We start from the raw sequence: 18,505 nt of genomic DNA, 5'->3' as shown, positions 1-18,505 counted from the left end.
CGTCCTGTAAAACAAAACAAAAAAAAAAAACGAGCTTGTTCGTGACTTTCAGCGTGACTCGAGGCGTGCTCGCAAAAGTCTGTGACGAGTCTGACACTGTTGTAAAGACTCACCTTTCAGCACACTCTCTTCACCAGATGCTCCTTTTTTCTTTTCCTGACCTTTGCTGTGTGTGGTGGTTGCCCTGAGCAACTTCATACTGAGTTATGATTTTAAACTTCACCACAACCTTCGGTGTCCATCACTTCCAAAGTGTAGCATTTTGAAAGCTGATGGTTCTCTTTGATGCATGCATCATTTGTAAGGTGCTTCCTCGTGTTTGTCTCTGTGGTGTGAGTGGGCACAATAGTCTCCTTTTACGAGGCTAAATCGCCGTGGTAACTGACACCGAACACATCACCTGGTCAGGAGCTGGTGATGTGCAGAGCGAAGAACCAAGAGTAAACTGGATTGCAGCGTGACTGAAGCATGCATGGAATAATTTGGTGATTTAGAAGATGTGTACATGTTTTTATAGTCTGATCTGCTGCTGGAAACCTGATCAATCAGATTAATTTCACTTTGATCTGCGACAAGCTGAAGTGATTTCCACGTCTTCTTTTTCAGGCTGTGGCACAGTTAGAAGACTTACCTTCAGGACTTTGTTTCGTTCCACCATCCAGTGTGTGAATGGGTGAATGACTGAATGTAGTGTGAAGCGCTTTGGGGTCCTTAGGGACTAGAAAAGCGCTACACAAATGCAGGCCATTTACCATTTATCCTTTTTGTTTTTTTGGTATCTGGATTGTTTTGAGGACCTTCTGTGTGAACCAGCTTTTTATTAGCACCTCGTGCTTTGGTTGATTTTTATGTTCATCCAGTTTGTTTCTTCTCCCGACGTTTATTGGTTTTTTAGCCAAATGTTTTGTTCCACATTTTTATTTGTAGCTCTGTTTTTGTGTGTTGTGTTCTTCTGTCAGTTTAAACTCGTGAGATTCTTCCCAGACGCTTAATGCCCACTCACATCCTGGGCCATCTGACCTCAGGAAATCAGATGATAGGGTGGGGCCAGGTTTCACAATGAACTCACCCGAAACTCTGGCTGATTGGGACCCACACCCGTTTCACACCTCGGCTCATGTGATTAGGTAGAGGATCATCAGGGGGTCCTTTGTCCCTCTTGGGGGGGAAACTCCCACTGGGTTTAAATCTGGGACTCGCCACCAGTGACCCTAGAGCTGAAGAAGCTTCTGGGATGAGAGGTGGAACATCTTCAAGCAACTTAAAGAAGTCCAGACGCTTTTCTTTCCAAGCTCCTTAGACTGCGATGACCTGGATGACTGAGACCTTCAGACATATTTGTGAACACTAAAAATTTGTTTTATTGTCTCAGGTGACAGAAAAGCATCAGCTACAGTCAGCTGTGAAGATTAGCAGAGATTAACTGAACACATCACCTTGATATTGCTGAGTCTTAATTTCATGTGTTGAAATCTCTTAAACAGCACTGCGACGGAGCCGTTAAAGGAAGATTCGTCTCTGAGCTCTGTGCGTTCTCCATTAGCTGCTGTGATGAAGCTGAATTCTCCCGATACTGACATGAAATGTGCCGCCCCCCACCCCGTCTTTATAAGCTGACCCACAACAAACTAGTCAGTGAGACACAGCGGCTCTGATGTGTAATACAACCCTTTCATTCTGTCTTTGCAGATTACCCGCGGGATCGATGGACAGAGTCAGCCTGCTGTGGCGTCTGAGGCGACGGGCTCGCCTTGTGCCGTGCTCGCATGACCTTCTTCTGCATCTCTCCATGGCTCTGCTCTACGCCATCTGTGCTGAAAACAGCGTGCCCGTCACCGACGCCAGCTTGGCGTCCGGGCACGAACCCGCGGCGCAGCCTCATGCGCACAACGTCATCAAGGGTGTGAAAAAGTTTAACGTTTCTATTCAACCCACAGCAAAACTACTGCAAGGAAAACAAAGTTTTAAATTCAGGTGAAAAATGAAATTTGGCAAGAAAACAACAAACACGCACTGTGCAAAAGTCTTGAGCCAACCCCTTGTTTCTAGATATTTTGCTTCCAAGCAGCCAGATGTTTTAAAAGTGTTGTTCCACACATAAGAACAACTTTTATTAGCAGACGTCACAAAAAACACATCATTTGTTCTCATTTCTGGTTAAATATCGAAAAAGTCCTCAAAGCCAATACTGTGTTGCACCGACAAGCTGATTCCCAAACTCAGTGAGGGAGGCCAGAAGAAGATGCAGCAGACCTAAAAACAACTACAGCTGAACAGTATCTGAAAGTCATGTCCTTAGAAGACCTGACACAGAACCACAGAGAAGCATCTGGCACGTCAGTCGGCCTCTGCTGTTCCCTCAACCAATCAGAAATAGCCTCAAGGCCAAAACCAGGGTTTAGTGGTCCAGCTTTCGGTCTCTCCATCGTCATATTTAAGGTGTTGCAGCTGCGCTCCAGCGAGAGGAAGCTACAGCTCGATGCTTGAGCTGGTGTCAAGCACTCATCTGAAAGTCTGCACCACTTCCTGAGGGGGAAGAAACGAACAGACTTGAGTTATTTTTGGTGAACCACAATAATGTTGATGCTGCTGATTCCCACAGGTGCTGCGAGGTGGAGCCAAGCCCATGTACACGGACCCTCAGAAGCTCCCGGGCGTCATCCCAGGCGACCCTCGCCGTCCGATCCCCGTCCTGTCCTCGTCCAAACCACAGCCACGAAGCCAGGGATTCCTCGTCGAAACGGAAACAGCGGAGCCCCCGGGGTTTTTTCAGCCGGCTGCTGCCGCGCCCCTTCACGCGTAGCACTGGAGACCCTGTTCGGGGGCCGGCGGAAGGGCGAGCTTGAGCGGCAGAGGCGCGACGCCGAGTTCTTCGGGCCTAACGGGCTTTTGGGAGAGGTGTGGGGACGACGAGATGTCCAGCAGCATGCTGGGGACCAGGATGAAGAAGGTGGTGCAGAACTACCAGGTGAGTCGTGGACCAGTGACGCAGCGTCTACAAGTTACATGCAGGCTAAGTTCCAGTTTTATATGGACTGACGACGCTCCTCCCTCCATGTTTCTGGTGTTTCTGTCAGGCGATGAACAAATTACGGAGTCGAGCTGTCGGGCCCCGGCGGCGTCTCTGGCACGCCGAAGCTGAGCGGTCCCGAGCTCTCTGCCAACTGAAGGACAAAGTAGAGGTCGCAACTTTGACCCCTGACCTCCAGCCCTTCTCCTTGCTGCCCTGGGCCACCCAGCTGCCTCCGCAGCAGCTGACCTCTGACCTCGGACCCTACAAGAGCTGTGCTGTGGTGTCATCGGCGGGTTCGCTGCGCTACTCTGGGCTGGGCAAAGAGATCGGTGAGACATTTAACCCTTTAAAGCCGGTCAGAGCGGGCACGCTCTGTTTTGCGTAACTATTTTTAATCCCGTAGCTCTGCAACCACGTGAGCTAGCGCAATAATTTTTTTTGCATATGAAACCGGAGGAGTTGTACTTACATCTTATGCCATCAGCTTGTCCTCGGTCACAGTTTCCTTCCACATATATCTTTGCAAAAACTGCATAAAAAGCGCTTGCAGCAACAAAAACATAATATTCCCAGAAACACACTTTGCCGATCTGATCAGCTGTTCATAACACTTCCTATGACCATCAGCGCGAACTATCGCATGTCCGCCATGACCTGCCCGAAACTGGAAGTGACGTCATTTTTCGCGGAAATGTAGTTTTTTGCCATCAGGGCCTCATGAGCCTATACTGGTGTTTTTAAAAGTTATGTTTGACTTTCTGACTTTCTGTGTCGTTTCTGGGATGCTTCATATTGCACTGCTGGAAATAGTTTATTTTGATGCATATGGTATTGTTTTTGCAAATTTGCATTATAATATTCATTTTCATTTTTCCTGCAGTATATAAAAATTGGTGTATTTCAAAAATAAAACTATGAAGACACTTAAAATTAATTTCTTGTGGTGGGAAACTATTTTGTGCAACTTTTTTGTATTTACAGTTTTGAGGGATAAGCCTCTTAAATTTCTCTAACTAGAAATATATGTTAAAAAACAAAAACGATTTTCAATTTTTTTGTAGTTTATTGCACTTTTTTGCAATTTATGTAATTACTATGCACTTAATGCAGACATATTATTAAAATCTGGGCTATATGGTTGTATTGATGTATAGCAACTTGAAATGCTCCCAAAAATGGCTCCACAGCAGGTAAAAATATAAAATAATCTCTGGCGGACTTGGTTCTATGGTAGGTCTTAAAGGGTTAAATGTGGATTTGATGCTTTTCACTCCCAAAGTCTGGGATTTAAAAAGGACATGTCCCTCACATCTGGACAGTCCAGAGGATGAGACGATATTTCTCTGTCGAGAACCTCAGAGCTGCTCTTCTCCTCCCAGCATCAGCAGTGAGCAGCACGCGAAACATAAACAGCACGGTCAAAGTGAGGTTTGGTGTAAGTGCTGAGCCCTGCTGCTCTCACACAGGATCGTTTTCGCTGTGTGAAAGTTGCAAAGCAAAGTTGCTCTCTGCAGCACACTGTCCCCGAACCACAGAGGAAGGATGTGTTTGAGCTGTTTTTCTGCAGAAGTCTGGTAGCTCCAGAGTTTCTCACCCAGCATGTCTGCAAACACAGTTTGCTTGGCGCTCTGACTGAAGTGTGAGCTGCGTGCAGCGCCTCTATAACCAACTGCCGTGCTAGTGGGTGGAGGTTTGGTGGTCAGGATCATTTCTCTGTTGCTGGAGGATGATGTGCTGGCTGTTGGCATTAGCCATAAAAGGGTGGAGTGTCCCCCTCCAAAGGCCCCTCGAGGCCCCGGGGCAGTCTGGGAACATCTTGCTGTTGCCTCAGAGGAGGCAGGAAGAGGAATGTCTGCCGCCCACATGGCCCGGACAAGCTGCAGAAAACGGGTGAATGGACAGACTGTCCAACTGAAACTAAGCTCCACCACTGTGGGACAGAACAAGTCAGCTGCTCTTTTCTTTTTCTGCTGTTTGTGTCCGAAAACGTGGAGGAGGCACAAAGTTAGTGTGAAAATAGGCTGAAAACACATTTAAGTGACCTCAGACTGCTTTAGATTCACCCAGTGTTCCTGCTGAACTCAGCTCTTTATGTAATAACTGACTTTATCATCATCTTTTAAATTAAAGATCTGTTGAATTAAGAGTGTGTGTGTGTGTGTGTGTGTGTGTGTGTGTGTGTGTGTGTGTTCTTGGTTGATGAACAGAAAACGCGTCACTACAGCGAATCACAAACTTTCACTTCTTCTTAACCGAATTGGTTTTCTCGTTTTTCAGACTCGCATGAAGCTGTGCTGCGCTTCAACGCTGCGCCCACCACCGGGTACGAGAAGGACGTCGGGTCCAAAACCACCATCCGCCTCATCAACTCACAGGTGGGCACAGACACAGGTGGTGACAGCTGAGCTGAGAGGAAGTGCTTCACTGCCAACGAGACAGACGTGGTGATAATAAGACGAGAATCCAAAGATCGTCTGCGCTTTGATTGTTAATCTGCCGCCAGTTTTATACGATAATTTTCTCTGTCACACTTATTAACTTGTCTTCTTCTGATTGGTTGCCCCTCATAAGCAAAATATTTCAACAGATCTGATTGAGATCCCCCTCTGTGACATCACAGAGATCCAAGAGGAGAAAAACTGTGTGAAACGAAGCGTTTAGGCTGATTTTGGCCTCATTGTTAGAAACCTGGGTGTCTAATATCAACACAACAATGTGACAGAAATAATGTTAATTGTTTTTATTTTTTAATAACTTTTCCATACAACACGTGCAGCTTTGTTATCTAAATCACTTTGTTTAGTGTGTGAGAGCGTTCGGCTCTCCGCCACAGTTTGGAGTAAAGTCGAGTTTGTAACGACGCTGCAGGCGATGGTCGCGCTGAAGAGGTCGAGTTTTGCAGATGGGCTGTGGGCGTTTCAGTGCAGAGCAGCTGCCTGTGGCTGTTTTTAGATGCTTTTATGTGAGAACACCTCGCTGTGAGGATCTGCAGAATGCTTCTGAATACGGCAAAGTCAAAACTCGACTGAGTGGATTTGGATTAATCAGTAGAACCAGAGAATTTAGCTGCTCGGTTTTCACAGCTTTTCATTTTTAAAGAGTTTTAAAAGTCATGTTTTATTTATTAAAGCTTGTGCGACGCGGCTCGCTAAGCGACGTGTGTCAGTGTGCTTTTTCTCTGAATCTTTACAGGTGATGGCGTCTGATGACCACCGCTTCCTGTCCAGTTCTCTGTACAGCTCAGGTGTTCTGGTGGCCTGGGACCCCGCCCCCTTCTCTGCTGATCTCACAAAGGTGATGCGTTTGGATTTAAGCTAGAAGCTCTGTCACAACCAGCGTGTGTTTAATAACTTTTGTTAAATTGTTCAAATTAAGTGTAGAATTTTTGTCAAATAAGAGACACATTTATTCAAGTTTTCCTCCTACGGCTCCGCCGGGTGCACATATTCCTGCACACGCTTGTATTAATCAGTTTGTGGTTTCTTTGGACATTTGTGGATTTTAGACTAACATGGACGAGCACAGGTAAAGATGATGGTGTGTCTGACTGCAAGAATTCTGTTTGGAAAATGTCACGTTTGTGCAAAAACAGTGAAACATACAACATAACTTTGCTGTGCACACAGTCGATACCTGCATATGTATTTCAGTCTAATAGGCCACGCCCCTAATAAATAAAATGTAAAGCTTTATGACGGGAAGATTCGCTCCAGGGCAAAGCCAAACATTTTAACACGAGTCTGTGGGGACTGGCTCACTGCTGGGACCTCTAGTGGACACTTGAGGGACTGCAGGTTGTGGCTCTTGCACACTGGCTTCTTTTCAGAATCAGAATCGTGTTCATTGGCCAAGTATATGTGCCGACACATACAAGGCATTTGGTTCAGGTAGATGGAGGCGCTCAAGCACAGCAATGTAAATCACAACACACACACGTGTCTATTTATACACACATTACACAAAGCTGTGTAAACCAACTATAAATAACTAATCTAAACTTATATACATAGAATACAGAAATGAGGTGGAATGAATACTACAGAATGTACATAAGGTGCAGTTGCAGTCTGGCAGTGGGAGCAGTGTGACAGGTCAGCTGTTTAGGAGGGAGATGGCGAGGGGAAAGAAACTGTTCCTGTGTCGGGTGGTCCTGGTCTGCAGGCTTTTCTCAGGAGCTTAAAGGTTGACATGATGAAGTGTTCCCCTCGTGGATGCACAGAGCGTGGAGCCGGTCTGACTCTGCGCTGCAGGGAAACTGAACGAGTCGTCAGTAAATCCAGTTACCAGCAGGAACAACTGCTGGTTCTCCAGCTTCTGAAGCCGTTTCTCTGATGCATAATTCATGTGTTTATCCTGAGAGGACACGTCTACCACCACAGAGGATTTCTTCTGCTCTTTGTTTTTATTCCTGGACTCCACTCGAGTAACCTGGCACGATTAAAACCCAGTGGACAAAAGACGTCATTTATCTTGTGCTGGTCCTTTATGCAGCCCAGCTGGTCTGCTCTGAATGCATCTTGTCTGTTGTCCCTTTAAATGGAGACTCTTTCGTTACTGGAAGCTGCATAAAGGACAACTCTGACATTTAGGCCTCAGTCCAGCAGTGGTACTGAAAGATTTGCACATGAAGGACACTCCAAACAGCGGGGGGGCCCTGGCCCTTCTTTTCCTCTCCGAAGCCGCCGCCCCCTACATTATCTCTGCAGCCTTTATGTGGTAGAAAAGTCATGATCCCAGTGAGATTCTCAGGGTCTGAGCTTTTAAGTTTCTGGTTTATTTGAGCTGCTGTTTGCAGTATTTTTGTGATGTTTGTATTTATGGAGTTTATCGGTTCCTCTCACGTCTTTGTTCCCCTGTTTTCAGTTATGGTTGCTCACTTTCTGTTCTAAAACATCCCTCGGTCACTAACTAGTTAACGTCCTGTTTCTGCAGCCTGCACAGAGCGTCTCCCTGATAACTCAGTCAAAGGGAAGCATCAGTAAAACAAAGACTGAAGCAGCAGGATTGGTGCTGATACTGAATGTATTTTGAGGTGTCAGTTAAAACTCATACCTGTATGCCCCTCCCCCCGCAGTGGTTCAACAGGACTGATTACCCCATCTTCGCCCAGTACCAGAGGTACAGGAGGCTCCACCCTCTGCAGCCCTTCTACATCCTGCATCCTCGCTTTGAGTGGCAGATCTGGCAGCGAATACAGGACAACATGGCCGAGCCCATCCAGAAGAACCCGCCCTCCTCCGGCATGCTCGGTATGGTTTTTCTCTCACTTCCTGTTTATGCTACAAACTGCCTTCATAACACACGTGGGGCAGAAATCTGAAACAAAACATTTACTGAATACTCGTTAAAATATAAACTCAGAGGTCACTAATGTTCAAGTCCTGTGTGCGTTTAGATATCAGATGTTTGTGTCTGCGACCTGATTGGCTGCATCGATCGTGTGTTGTTTGTTTTCTGTAAATGTCTCCTGGTCCAATCATGATCTTCTGAAAGAACGTTTGTGTGACAGCTGCTTATTGGTCCAGGCCGATCCGCTGATCGATGAGGCATCATCCGCCTCACTCCTTTGATCTCTCTGCACCGCCCGTCTCAGCCTTCAGTCTGCGCACCAGGCGAACTCTGCAGGAGCGATAATGAGGCGCCCAGCGATGTGACATCGCCGCCGTGCGCTGTGGGCGGAGAACAGCGAGCATAATAACACGGAACGAAGAAAGACTGAAATCTGCCTCAGGAAACTTTGCCCTCTTCATGACGCTGTCGTTAGAGCGTCATGTGACGAACCGACACACGTTTGTTTTTTCCTGGCTTCTTTTTTTGGTACTTTTAATTTATAGAAACGACTCCGCAGGCTGCAGCAAAAACATTTCCTTTGGTTTTAGGGGTGAAACGTCCCTTTAAGGTTGAACGCATATATACAAACTCCTCTGTGTCTTCTGTCAGTTGTCTTCCTGTTTTATTTTGAAAGTCTGTTCCTCGCGGTGTTTTGAGTGAGTTCCGCTGTACCTGCCGGGAGTCTTTTTGCTCCTCGTCCTTCCCCTCAGTCTCAGTTTGGTTTCTTTGTAGCCGATCACGACTCCTGATTTTCATATTTCTCTCTCTCCTCCAACGTCTTCCGTTCATGTCACGAGTTTCACAAATGCAGGATCTGATTTGTAACTGGAGCTCCGCCTCCTTTGGTGTCTGATATTAGAGCCTCAGTTCATTATAAACATCTCTCCTCCAGGATCATCAGACAGGAAGTAGATCTGTTACACAGAGGTGATTATATGTAATGAGAAGGTTGTTTCTGCAGCATGTGTGCGGGCCGTGGAGGACGTGAACATGTTGGCGGACCTACAGTGCGTAGGCAGCTGTGCTGTTCGTTACACAACTGAGGACAAAGCTGTGGGCTGGATGAAGAACACATGAAGGCTTCATGTTTGTAGATGTTGCTCCAAAGTGAGGATCAGTCCTAACCAGCGCTGGGCCACATGGGCAGAAATGATATTTAGTCTGAAAGACGTCTTTGTTTCCAGGATTTCAAATGAAATCCTTTTCACTCAGTTGGGAATATTCTGTGTCAGGTTTCATGTCCTCCTGTGACCTTCTGTGGTTCTGGTTATTCGATTTTATTTGATTTATATAAGCACAACAGAGGACGCACCAAACTGTCTGAAAAGCTCTGCAAAGTGTCCTCATGCCCTCTGCTTCCTGTCCAGGCACCGTCCTGATGATGTCGCTGTGCGAGGTGGTGCACGTGTACGAGTTCCTGCCGTCCCGGAGGAAGACGGAGCTCTGCCATTACTACCAGCGTTTCTACGACGCCGCCTGCACGCTGGGCGCCTACCACCCGCTGCTGTACGAGAAGAACCTGGTTAAGCGCATGAACCAGGGCTCCGACCGCGACATCTACACCAACGGACGCGTCACGCTGCCTGGCTTCAGGAAGCTGAACTGCAGCCAGACTGCTGGAGGAGACCGCTGACTGCATCAACGCACAAATCTGAGTCCTGCATGAAGATGAGCCGACGCATGCAAACCTCATCCTCACTACTGAACCACAAAGAGCGCTCTATAAATATGTCATGCTGTTAACACACACTGGAGTCCGACCAGCTCATACATGTGCTGCTGTACACACACCCCTGTGAGGTCATTGGCGCGTGATCACTGGATGCTTCTTAGTTGCCCAAATTTTGATGCTCATGTTGACCTTAGAGGATAATTCTGGTGGTTTTCAAGCAATCTCAGTGATTGCCTTTAACTCAGGGGTGGGGAACTCCAGGCCTCAGGGGCCGGCGTCCTGCGGGCTTTAGATCCCACCCTGGGCCAACACACCTGAATCAAGTCATTACCAGGCCTCTGGAGAACTTCAAGACATGATGAGGTCATTTAACCACTTAGATCAGCTGTGTTGGATCAAGGACACATAACCTGCAGGACACCGGCCCTCGAGGCCTGGAGTTTCCCACCCCTGCTATAACTGCGAGGTGGAGAGCGTACGAGTGAGTGACAGACCACCAAAAATGTCCTCTGATCAAAAAGTGCATATTAATATTTTCCAGGACAGATTCCCTGACATCCAGCCTGTTTCGAGGGGTCCAAAATCATTTCTTCCTGAAGTTAAAAAGCAGATAAAATCCAAAATTTAGCAAACTGGGTCATAAATATCAGTCGTGCGCAGGTCCAGCGACACCGTCTCTGCTTGTGTGTTTGTGTTCTGGTTTCTTGTTCAGGCAGCAGGAGGCCGCTGTGTGATTACATACATGACGCTTACACACCTCACTGAACCTGTTTATTGAAGAAGATACTCCCTGCAGATGAGTTTACTTCTAACTTAACCCAAAAGGTCACTTCGTAGGTTTTTTACACACTTTGTGAGTCCTGCCATTTCCAGTAATCTTTTTGTAATCCTCACGTAGTGTAAATATTATGAGAGTATTATAGGAGGAGGGTCTTTACTGTGATATCAGCATTTGATTTTTCTCCAACGTAAAAGCCCCACTCGGTTTATATGGACATGCTAACTGATATTTTATTTGCAGTATTTGTTCCTTCAGTCCGTGACACACTGAGCTCGTGGCAAAAACATGGCACAAAATCCAAACTTATACAGGGTGGGCCGTTTCTATGGATACAGCGTGATAACATGGGAATGGTTGGTGATATTAAAGTCCTGTTTGTGGCACATTAGTATATGTGAGGGGGCAAACTCCTCCAGATGGGCGGTGACCATGGTGGCCATTTAGAAGTCGGCCATCTTGGATACAACGTTTGTTTTTTCAATAGGAAGAGGGTCATGTGACACATCACACTTATTGGTAATGTCACGAGAACAACAACGGTGTGCTTGGTTTCAACGTAACTTTATTCTTTCATGAGTTATTTACAAGTTTCTGACCACTTATAAAATGTGTTCAATGTGCTGCCCATTGTGTTGGACTGTCAATGCAACCCTCTTCTCCCACTCTGCACACACTGATAGCAACACCAAAAGTTGTATCCAAGATGGCCGACTTCTAAATGGCCACCATGGTCACCACCCATCTTGAGGAGTTTGCCCCCTCACATATACTAATGTGCCACAAACAGGACTTTAATATCACCAACCATTCCCATGTTGTTACGCTGTATCCATATCCCTGTAGTTTAACAGTGTCTGTAACGTGTTGGGGAAAAAATGCACCGTGAACAAAATGAAGTGGACATGTAGCCACGATGAGCTGGTCCTGATGCTTCTAAACAAGAAAGGGAAACTTCTCAGGAGAAGACAACAGCAGGGGGGATGTGCTGGCCTGATCCAGGACTTTATCACGACCGTGGATATTTCAGGATGTCAGTGGGGCAGTTTGAGCTCTTGTTGGCAGAGTGTGGACCTCATCTCAGGGTGCAGAGAAATCATTTAACAGAGCTGATGGTCCCAGAGCAGCATGTAGCTGTGCGTCTGATGTACAACAGTTTTATTTTACTATTTGTGTATTCAGTAACAGTGCACGCTTTGAGCTACAAACGCTTGATGCAGAAGCAGAGTTCTGATTGGTCTGATCAGCTGATTTGAATCGTAAAAATTGAGCATGGCTCGAAAACATTAATCCAGTGAAATCATTGGCTCTGTGTTATCGAAGAGCAGGTGAGTCTGGCAGTTTCCACCAAAACAGTTAGTTAGTGTGGCTGAGCCTAAACGTACACCGCTGCTTACACTGGTGTAAAACTGTGTTTCACATAAAGTACACGTATTGTTGCTGTTTGCAGACAAACACCCTCCAATTAAACAATTTATGTCTTCCATAAAAAACGGTTCTTGCTGATGGTACTACCGCAAATCAGAATTGATTCAGAATTATGTGAGGCTTTAGGTTTTTTAGCTAATCTTGAAAATATAAAGTGCAGGTATAGCTAAGGTAGAAGATTACAAATATTACTTTCATATAGTTTACACACAAGCAGTTTCTACCTTATTAACAAGCAGCTAACACTACTAGCATAAAAGACAAGGGGTAGGTAGCGCTGTGTCTTTCTAGAATTATCAAAAATGTTAATTAGTTTGTTTTGATTCATTATTTTATATATAAGGTGAGCTTTCTCACTTCAGGACATTTAAGGGCATTTCATTTAATTTGCAGTTCAATATAACATTTTAAAAAGTCACTAAATGTCCAAAACGTCTTCGAGTCTTTAAGCTAATTTAAGCAATTTAACAAAAATTGCATTATAAGAGTTTTATGATCCATATAATGCTCCTTGTGTCATTTGCACTAATTATTGCCTGCTGGTTTGTATTTATGCTGGATTTTGTGCAGAAAATGTTTGGCTTAAATGATTTTAACTTAAGTATGTAAACCGAGTTTTTCTCACTAGCTTTAAGGCTACTGGAGAGTCTGCTGAGTGGTCATTTAGCTTAGTTATCTTACCTATGAACTGATGGCAATTTCTTCTTTACTTTTCTTTACTGTAACATCTGTATGAATGCTCCATTCTCAGTGCTATCACAGTAAAGATCAGCCTCGGGAGGATTTTTGACTTAATCTCTTAATACAGATGAATGTTTAAAACCAGTTTTCCCTAAACTAGTGTTGTAACAACGAGAAAATATCAACAAAATAAATCTCTGAAAAAGTAGAGAAAATATCCGCATGGCACTAACGCAGCTCCTTATTTTCAATGCTAACTACAGTTCACTGTAAAACATGTTATTCGCTAGCTTCATATTTTCGTTCTTTGATTCTCGCTACAGTAGCTATGCATGGTTCACAATCTTTATGCAGACCCCCTCCCCAACAGCCTACTCTTGTCTGATTGGTCAGGTGGGGTGCAGGTATTCAAACAAATAAATATATATCACATAAAATACAGAAAAGCTAATAGATCCCCTTGAAATATACGACTAGCTGGGCTAGTTAGCATTTATCAGGATGAGGTTAACCGATGGTTTCCTCTGTTATAATCAGATGTAGCTCAAATTTTATGTAGTATTTCATATACTACGATGTTATATTGTATATGTGAATACATGAAACATGCAAAAGTGGGGAAATCAGCTGTAGCAAACTTAATCGCACCAGCTAGCTTTAATTAGCCACGATGCAGACACATTTTTAGATGCTGTTATTTTATTTTTTCACATAAAACACACTTCTCTGCTGTAACAAGTACAAGTTTAGTAACGTGTAATAAGTGCTTTTTAACTATGATACATGCTAACACAGCTAATTTAATCCTGAAGCAGAACGACTCGGAGCTCGAGCAAAGTCGTCAAGAACAAAAATGACTCTGCTGTTGTGTTCTGGTCACTTCAGTTTCATGCTTACCAAGACTTCATTGTTTAGTCATGAGTCACACACTTGAATAATTGATGTCATTGCATTTCAGAGCAAAGCTATGAGAACATTTCCTCCCTATGCAGTCTTGTCTCTGTGTACATTCATGTGAAGCCTTTTGATATTCTGTTATTTCAGCTTACAGATGCACTTTTTCCTCTGCTTTGCCTTCATCCTCTTCTGTTTCTGGGAGGATTGGTTAAATGTTGTGAACTTAGATTTAATTTCTTTATTTTTTTCTTTGCCGTCTTGTAACTTAATATCAGACTAAAAATGTGCAGAGTTCTAGAAGCATGCAGCTGATCTGTCTTTGAGATGATTTGATTTGTTTGATCCTTTTCTGTGATATTTTCTAATGCTCAGCTCTACCTTCTGTTCCTGTTTGAAATATTTTTTTTAATTAATTGTAAAAAAATTAAATATGATAAACTGTAAATTCCAAATGTATTTATTACTTGTTCCTAAAAGATGCACAAGTCTAATTGTTGGCTGACATTTTGTAGACTTGTGAGTGAAATCTGGCTTTGACTCCGGTTCCACAGAGATTTGTACTCGAGCTGCTTTCCACAGTCCAAAGAAGTGCAGGTGAGTGTGATGGGTCAACTGTCTCTCTGTTAGCTCTGCATGTTCAGGTTCACCCCACCTTTAGAGCACATTCTCACTGGTAGAGTTCAGTACGTAATCTACGTTCAGTATAATAATTAATAAGTGCAGTTATTTTCATATCAAAGAAAAAAGTGAACATGTAGATGTTGGGTGCCAGCTCACAAAAGTATATCAAATTGAACCTCTGTCAGTGGCCTCAGGGCATCTGTAGCTACAATGTAGCTGCATCACCAGTGTGTGAATGTGTGGATGACTGAATGTAGTGTAAAGTGCTTTGGGGTCCTTAGGGACTAAGTAAAGCGCTATACAAATGCAGGCCATTTACCATTTTAACACTTACAGCGGTATTTTTTTTATGTTTGTTTTGCTTTGGTTCATTATAATGTTACAACTCCACCGATGTGCTTCAAGTCTTTCAATGTAATACCCTCTCTAGCCACAGTGTGTCGCTGTCTGGTGGCAAATGTGGTTTGTTTATGAAGTGCAATGAATCCAAATGATCAAACAGTGACAGTGTTGCATACGGTCTGGTGTTGTGGTTAATCTCAGTATTGCAGTAGTATGTCATTTTAATGCCTTAGAAATTCAGTAAGAATTTACTTTTCTAATATAAGCCTCTTTCATAAAAGATAATTGTTTTACAGACAAATGAACAGGAGCAGCATGTCAGACAGAGTTGGGCTTTTTTTAAAAGTTCAATTAGGTTTTAATGAAAAGAACCAGTTATGGAAAAGTGGAAAATATATGATTCTGTTTTTCTAACACTTTCCCAGCTTAGAGTGGATACCTGAAACTATCACATAGGATTCAGATACACACAGGCCATCACATTCAGGTGTGTGACACAGACACACCAATTAAATTTAACATGCATGGAAGAAGCCGGAGCAAAACACATTTTGAACTAGGGCTCTTGTATGGGCAGAACTTTGTGCCATCAGAAACAATTGGAACAAGTTAAACTGAAATTTGAATTTCTCAGATTGAATCTGAATTGTAACTTGAATAAATGCTTTTTAAAACTGAATTTGAATTAGCCTAATTTGAAATTCAATGTATCGGTTTGTAAATGTTCGTCACTAAATTGAAATTGAATTTTATATTTTGAAAATGAATTCATTTGCTTTGAAACTGTATTTTATCCTTTAAAAATGTAGCTCTCAAATAATTTGTTTCACTTTTCACCATTCAGTTTCAGTCTACTCTGCGCGCCTTAGCATACGCTACCCCGGTGAGGAAACTCCTGTATAGCGCCAAAACAAGTCAACCAAATGGATGAATCAAGCGGCGATTTACATTTCTCAAGATGTCTTGGGCATTTACCGAATATACAGTGGGATGCAAAAGTTTGGGCAACCTTGTTAATAGTCATCATTTTCCTGTATAAATCGTTGGTTGTGACAATATAAAATGTCAGTTAAATACATCATGTAGGAGACACAGTGATGTTTGAGAAGTGAAATGAAGTTTATTGGATTCACAGAAAGTGAAATAATTGTTTAAACAAAATCAGGCAGGTGCATAAATTTGGGCTCCACAAAAAAAGAAATGAAATCAATATTTAGCAGATCCGCCTTTTGCAGAAGTTCCAGCCTCTAAACGCTTCCAGCTGGTTGAAGGTATTTTGGACTGTTCCTCTTTACAAAACATCTCTGGGTCATTCAGGTTTGATGGCTTTTGAGCATGAACAGCTCTCTTTGACTCACACCACAGATCTTCAATAATATTCAGGTCTGGGCTGAGATGAACGTTGCAGGACGTTGTACTTGTTCCTCTGCATGAAAGCCTTAGTGGATTTTGAGCAGTGTTTCGGGTCGTTGTCTTGTTGAAAGATCCAGCCCCGGCGCAGCTTCAGCTTTGTCACTGATTCCTGGACACTGGTCTCCAGAATCTGCAGATACTGAGTGGAATCCATGTGTCCCTCAACTTTGATAAGATTCCCAGTCCCTGCACTGGCCACACAGCCCACAGCATGATGGAACCACCACCATATTTCACTGTAGGTAGCAGGTGTGTTTCTTGGAACGCTGTGTTCTTTTTCCTCCATGCATGGTGCCTCTTGTTATATCTAAAAAACACAATTTTAATTCATCAGTCCACAGCAGCTTATTCCAGAATGAAGCTGGTTTGTCCAAATGTGCTTCAGCAGCTCTGTTTGTGCTGTGGGCGGAGCAAAGGCTTCCTCTGCATCACTCTCACATACAGCATCTCCTTGTGTAAAGTGCGCCGAATGGTTGAACGATGCACAGCGACTCCATCTGCTGCAAGATGATGCAGCAGGTCTTTGGAGCTGGTCTGTGGGTTGACTGACTGTTCTCACCATCTGTTGCCTCTGCTTATCTAAGATAAACCTTGACCTGTCACTTCTGGCCTTAACTAGATCTGTCCCTGTGGTCTTCCATTTCCTCACTGTGTTCCTCACAGTGGAAACTGACAGCTGAAATCTCCGATATAGCTTTTTATATACTTCCCCTAAACCATGATGTTGAACAATGATTGTTTTCAGGTCATTTGAGACTTGTTTTGAGGCTCCCATGTAGCCACTCTCGAGAGAAGATGCAAAGAGAAGAAGAACTTGCAATTGGCCACCATAAATACCCTTCCTCATGACTGGATCTACCTGTGTACGTAGGTCAAGGGTCAATGAGCTTACCAAACAAATTTTATGTTCCAATAATTAGTGCTAAAACAACAAGTTTGCCCAAATTTATGCACCTGCCTAATGTAGTTTAAGTAACTATCGCACACTTTCTGTAAATCCTATAAACTTCATTTCACTTCTCAAATATCATTGTGTTTGTCTGCTTTAAGATATATTTAAATGAAATTGCTGATCCAAACAACCAAAGATTTATGAAGGAAAAACATGAAAATTATCAGGGTTCCCAAACGTTTGCACACCACTGTACTTAGAGCCCACAAGGCTGATGTGTCTTAAAATAATATTTTTGTCACTGCTTTGCGGAGCCCCGGGAAACACGCCTTCACACAATGGTGTCCAACAGCGCCCCCCACTTGTAACTGCACTTTATTTATCTGCATTTGATTTATTTCAAACTATTCTGTGTAGTTTCTTCAAAAGTCCTGAAGATTGATTTCATCAATCCTCAATGGACACGTATGATAACATAATGCATTAACTTCTATCATCTTCTATCGTTCAGGCTCTGAACACGCAGCCGTGTTTGTTCATGCATATCTTTGAATATTACAGGAAATTCAAAGATATGCATGAACAAACATGATTATTACAGAAAATAGACTCAAGAGAAGGTTCATGTTCTCCATCAGTGACACAGTACAGACGTTATTTCCTGTGGATGGATTCACTTTGTTTAAAACAGTAACACACGCCGTTCACACAAGCAGTATATTTCTTTGGTTTTGATGTTAGTGTACTCTCTCTGTCCTGCTGAGAATCTGTATTTCTCATGCAGATCAGGAAATCCCAGTCGATCACGTCAGCCTCTGAATGTTCTCTCCATCCAGTATTTCCAAAGAAACACTAGAAGCTTCCACAAGATTTTAAGCCAAAGCTCAAAACATAATCAGCTCATGACCAGTGATGTGTTCAGCAGACATTACCGTAGTAATTTAGCCAGTTTCAGCTCGACGTATAGCTCGCTAAACCACTAATCTCACTTCATAGGTCACCCCTCAGGTGTCACTTTACCTGTGATAGTAACTCCCAGCATGTGTAGGTTTGATTGCTGCTCCATGTATGAAACACACATAAAGAAATCCACAGCGTGAGTTCAATGACGCTTTTATTTTGAAAGTAAAGAATTGAAAGAAATGAACCCGAGTAAGTTTACAGTCAGTTATCTGTGTCTGGATTCAGATGACAAATAAGGAAACATTCCTCCACAGCACTGACACACATTTTTATATCAAACTAAATCAGCTGTTTACATTTTTATCATGATAGTCAGATTAAGTTTAACATCTGTTAAGAGTTTAAGAAAAACACCTGCATGATTATCAAAGGAGAGAAAAAAGAGGAACTGTTGGATTTTGCTCAACTTAACAGGAAAGACTCCAGTTAAAAGCAAACATGTGGGCCAGCAGTCACCAAAATAACAGACTGACC

General features: G+C 43.5%; 1 pseudogene; it reads left to right on the top strand.

Annotated features, from left to right (window-relative positions):
• Window positions 1-1,705: 1,705 nt before the first annotated feature.
• Window positions 1,706-10,984, top strand: LOC120734033 (annotated as a pseudogene).
• Window positions 10,985-18,505: the final 7,521 nt, after the last annotated feature.

This window comes from Simochromis diagramma, unplaced genomic scaffold (genome assembly GCF_900408965.1).
Source record: "Simochromis diagramma unplaced genomic scaffold, fSimDia1.1 OVJJ01000216.1, whole genome shotgun sequence".
NCBI lineage: Eukaryota > Metazoa > Chordata > Actinopteri > Cichliformes > Cichlidae > Simochromis > Simochromis diagramma.
Note: the sequence above shows the minus strand (reverse complement) of the source record. Positions and strands in the feature narration are given on the sequence as shown.